Raw genomic sequence first — 5,759 nt, 5'->3', positions numbered from 1 at the left:
TGTGTGTGTGTATACATACATACATACCACGTCTTCTTTATTCACCAGTTGATGGCCATTTGGGCTCTTTCCATTCTTGGGCTATTCTGACAATTGTTTTGAATTACACATGAATCTGTTTTGACCTTCTGTCTCTTCCCTCCCGTCTTAGTCTAATAACCCACCAGATGTGCACATACTAAGTTCACTAAGTGCTTCCTTTTTTATTTATTTTTTATCTGAGAGAAAGAGAGAGCACGAGCAGAGGGGGAGGAGTAGAGAGAGAGAGTAAGAGAATCTCGAGCAGGCTCCACGTTCAGTGTGGAGCCCTATGCAGGGTTCAATCCCATGACCCTGGGATCATAACCTGGGCTGAATTCAGGAGTCGGACACTCAACCAACTGAGCCACCCAGGCATCCCTCGCTAGGTGCTTCTATACACACTTTCTCAGCCAGGAATAAGCCCAGGTATATACATGCACGTGTGCCTTTAGTTTTAAGGAGGAAGTGTTTCCCAAGACCATGTATGTGGTCACTAATTCAATATTTCTGGAATGTAAGTGTAGACAACATGCCTTTTTCTCTCACCATTTGGGAAGCTTATTTCTGAAGGAATGCATTGTGCGGAGCCTAAAGATTTGAAAGTAGAACTAGTCGCAGTTGACTTGAAGGATGGTGTCAATACTTTGTGCTGGAAGGTTTTCTTCAGTCTCTCTTGTTTGTGCCTAACATTTAGTCCACACCTGCTGTCCCCATCTGAAATGAAACCAGGAAAGTTAAAAACATAAAACTCACCAAATTCTACACTTAACATGGGTGAATTGTATGGTGTGTAAATTGTACCTCAATAATCCTCTTAAAAACGTAAAGTTCAATGCACAGAGTGTCTGTTCTAGGCACCGCAAGGAGTCAGCTTTTCCATGAAGTTGTGAGAAGTAAGTTTATACTGTAATGTGTGGTACAGGCAGGCCCATTCACTTACCAAGGATGCCTGCTTTCCCTAGAGCCCGGTACAGGGACCAGCGGGTTACCGACATGCCCAGTACAAAGAGGGAGACCTACGGGCGCCTGGGTGGCTCAGTCGGTTAAGCGTCTGACTTCAGCTCAGGTCATGATCTCGCGGTCCGTGAGTTCGAGCCCCGTGTCGGGTTCTGTGCTGAATGCTCAGAGCCTGGAGCCTGTTTCGGATTCTGTGTCTCCCTCTCTCTCTGACCCTCCCCCATTCATGCTCTGTCTCTCTCTGTCTCAAAAATAAATAAACGTTAAAAAATTTTAAAAGAATAAAAATAAAAAAAAAAACAAAGAGGGAGACCTCTGTGCTGCTACTTACAGAACCTTTGAGTCCAAGCACTTTCCTTCCCTAAAAGAAACACATTGGGCTTTGCATTGAGACTGAGAGAAGCTGTCTGAATCGGATGGAAGGGCCTTTTGATACGTAGAAAATCAGTTGTCCTGGACTGGAGATATTCTCAGAGGCAACATCAGGGTCCACCACATGTCACGCTGTACAGGATGGGCCATCGCTCCACCCAGCCTGGCTTCTCCTGCCTCCACTATCACTCCTTGCTTCCCACATCCACTCAACCCACTGTTGGCTATGGGCCAGAGAGCCCCTGTGATCCGGGGCCTGGAACACAGTAGGGCACTCAATCAACATTCTTTTAATTGAACTGAGATTGAGGTGACAGCAAGGACAAGCAATCCAAGGAATCTGGGCCAAAACACAAGGTTCGCTAAGTTAAAATATGGTCCAAGTCGCATTCTTCGCTTGACTTCATTCATCTCGGCACGAAAGTACAAATCATTTTCATGACATGGAAATAGCCGCCATTTTGATGCTGATACTCTATAAACTCAAGTCAGGTGACAAGTTAATCGGATCAGTTATATAAAACCTATAAAATTCAAAACCTTACCCAAACGGGCATCTTACCAGAAGAGTTATCCAGTCGTAACCACCCACAACAGAGATGTGTCTGCCACTGCTCCCGCACACTCTCCTTCATCATGCAGTAAAACACGAAAATGAGGAATCCTACATCAAAAGAAGAAGGCCAGTCTTCTTCAGTTTCTTTCACTAGCTGTCACCAACACCCAGACCCAGGTCTACTCTTGTCACCATAGATATTCCTCCTGAGGAACCCCAGGGCCATTCTGGCTTTCCGAGCTCATATTTCGAGCTTCCCTTTCAAAGGCAGTGATGGTAAGAAGGCCTCTATCAAGACTTCATATCAACCACGGTTTTCGTCTTGGGCTGCTGTCTATCCTAGAGCTTGAGACATCAGCTCTGCAATGGTAGCCACCCTCCAAGATGGCTCTCAATGATCCCTACGTGCCGGCATTTGTATCCTTGTGTAGTGTCCTCCCACACTGTATCAATACAATATGGCAGAAGTGATGGCATGTCACTTCCAAGAATACGTTATAAAATACATTGTGGCTTCTTTCGATCTCTGATTACTCCCTCCAAAGGAATCCCAGTGTTATATCTTAAGGACACTCTGCGGTCCTGTGGAGAGGCCCACATAGTGAGGAATTGAGGCTTCCAGTCCACAGCCATGTGAGTGAGGCTTCCTGGAAGCGGATTCTCCAGAGCCAGTCAAGTCTCCACATTACTACAGCCTTGACTGACAGCTTGATTGCAACTTCATGTGTCCCTGAGCCAGAAGCACCCAGCTAAGCAGCTCCTGAATCCCTGATACACAGAAACTGGGTAAGATAATAAGCGCTGTTGTTTTAGGCTGCTAAAATTTGGGAGCACTTTGTTACACAGCGATAAATAACTAATACACATGCTCTTTGGCACAATTACACCACGTGGAAACCATACATTTGGATGCCGTCATTTTTCACTGCCAGCCCTGACTTTGCCCTGAAAGTGGGATAGACAGAGAGAAGCTGATGGTATCCACCAGCCGTGTTGGCAATTTCTCACCCCCATCCTCTAAAATACCTCCTTGTGGGGCGCCTGGGTGGCTCAGTCGGTTAAGCATCCGACTTCGGCTCAGGTCACGATCTCGCGGTCCGTGAGTTCGAGCCCCGCGTCGGGCTCTGTGCTGACTGCTCAGAGCCTGGAGCCTGTTTCAGATTCTGTGTCTCCCTCTCTCTCTGACCCTCCCCCGTTCATGCTCTGTCTCTCTCTGTCTCAAAAATAAATAAACGTTAAAACAAATAAAATAAAATACCTCCTTGGGAGAGAAAAGTAGGACTTGAGATTATCCTGATGGCAAATGCTCTGGAGGGCCAATTGGATTTCCTGAAGTCTGGAGGCGGAAGTGGCAGAAATAACTCCCATCGTCAGCCTGATGTTTATTTGTGGCCCAGGCTAAGTGTCTTTTTATCCACCAAGCCTTTCCAACTGCCTCAAACTGGAACTCATCCTTTTCATTTCTGAGCTCCCATAACACTCTGATTCTTACACAGTTTGCTACATGTGGCCACTTTCCCCATGGATTGTCCATCTCTCCACCCAGCTGTAAAGTCTTTTCATCTTCATATCACATCTCCCTTTGCCTCCAGTACTATGTGTGGCAGCCCAGCAGATAGATGTTTGTTGACTTGGCCTCCAGGGCACTCGATACGCAAACTCTCACAGTTTTCTGCAACCTTCGTAATATCTTCCTGGGCCTCAGAATCTTTCTTTTGTCCCAAGTGCAGGTTGCCACCCTTTGTTAGCTACACAAGGTTTGACTTGCCCCCTCACTGGCCAGTTGTGCTGAAGTAAATGATCAGTGACGGACTGAATCTGTCTCGACTCGTTGCAAGTTGAGCATGAGCCAATGGTAAATGCCCCCAAAGCTCGCTTCAGCTATAGCATTTAGTGGAAGTCAAGAATCTTTCTCATTGCCACGTAGTACTCCATTGTGTATATAAACCACAATTTCTTTATCCATTCATCAGCTGATGGACATTTAGGCTCTTTCCATAATTTGGCTATTGTTGAGAGTGCTTCTATAAACATTGGGCACAAGTGCCCCTATGCATCAGTACTCCTGTATCCCTTGGGTAAATTCCTAGCAGTGCCATTGCTGGGTCATAGGGTAGATCTATTTTTAATTTTTTGAGGAACCTCCACACTGTTTTCCAGAGTGGCAATGAGAAAGAATGAAATATGGCCCTTTGTAGCAACGTGGATGGAACTGGAGAGTGTGATGCTAAGTGAAATAAGCCACACAGAGAAAGACAGATACCATATGTTTTCACTCTTATGTGGATCCTGAGAAACTTAACAGAAGACCATGGGGGAGGGGAAGGAAAAAAAAAAGAGGTTAGAGTGGGAGAGAGCCAAAGCAGAAGAGACTCTTAAAAACAGAACAAACTGAGGGTTGATGGGGGGTGGGAGGGAGGGGAGTGTGGGTGATGGGTATTGAGGAGGGCACCTTTTGGGATGAGCACTGGGTGTTGTATGGAAACCAATTTGACAATAAATTTCATATATTGAAAAAAAAAAAGAATCTTGGTTGAGGTGGGTGAGAGTCTCCTGCCATCTTGCCCTCGTTTCGACCTTTCTCCCACCAGCACCGTATTCAGTTTGGGCGGCTTTGTTTTGAGACAATGACAACAAATCGAAGTACTCAAGAATAGAGAAGTCTTGGAGTGGGAACACAGGGCAGGGAGAGATGGTAGCTATAGCTACAGATCTGAAGGGGCTATCACAAAAAGAACAAATTAGGCGTGTTCTGTGTGGTGGCCAGGTCAGAACTGGGAGCAGTGGGAGGGGGCCACGGAACAACCATGCAGTAGCACATCCCAGCTAATCTTTACTAAGTAGTGTAATCATAGCCATTATGCTATTCGTCTTGTTTTTACAGATGAGAGACCCCACAGTCCAAGAAGTCTAGTACATTTGACCCAGTCACAGGGCTAATATGAAGGTGGTCGTGTCTAGACCAAATGCAGGCAGTCTGGCTGCAGAGCCCAAGGTCTTAACCACGGCCCTATGGATACCACCCTCAAGAAAGGGCGACCGGGTGAGACGTGGAGCCCATCAGAAGCTTCAGTGGTAATCATATTACAATATATCAGCGTATCAAATCAACATGTTGCACGCCTCACATTTACACAGCTTTAAATGTCAAGTATATTTCAATTAAAAAAGAGAGAAGAGTTGAAGGCTCTGCTTTATGGAACGGTGAGCTCTCGGTCCCTGGAAAGTTTCAGGGGGAGGCACGTGGCTTCCTGTCACTCAAAGGGAAGTTGGATGGGGAAGATCTCGGGTCCCCAGCCCCAGCCCTGAGACTCTCTGAGTCCAGGTGGGAGGCAGCAATCTGGAGGCTAAACGGGAAGACATGTCTCACCAACTCCCCTGAGGGCTTTATCTCCATGTAACCAAACAACGGTGGTGACGAATCGAGCAGCGTTCACCCTTTCTGAGCAGCAACCACCTGGAAGGTGCTGCAGCAAGCTGGTGAGAGCAAAGCCCAGTCTCGGCGCAGGTGAAACTCCTCCAGCTCCAGCACAAGCGAGGGGCAACAGTGACAGGAAGCACCTATTACCGTTCTGATCTCCTGCGTGGCGTTTAGTTTGTTCTCAGTCTTAAAGGTTATTATGTGAATTCCAATGAGCTGCCTGCCAGCTCTCCCTCTCTGCCTGACAGCCTTCCCTTTTCTTTCCAATAACAGATTGATCTGCTTACTCACTAGAACACAGGCATGAGGGAAGATGTCAGGTTTTTGTCACCTGCAGTTTTATTTGTGCATCCCTCCTTCAGAAATGGCTCATCAGGCGCATAATTTTTTCACGCCGGACCACAGGGCAACCCCCTTCAGCCAGAATTGCAA

The sequence above is a fragment of the Felis catus genome, chromosome X (genome assembly GCF_018350175.1).
Source record: "Felis catus isolate Fca126 chromosome X, F.catus_Fca126_mat1.0, whole genome shotgun sequence".
NCBI lineage: Eukaryota > Metazoa > Chordata > Mammalia > Carnivora > Felidae > Felis > Felis catus.
The sequence above is the reverse complement of the archived record's forward strand: the minus strand, read 5'-3'. Positions refer to the sequence as shown.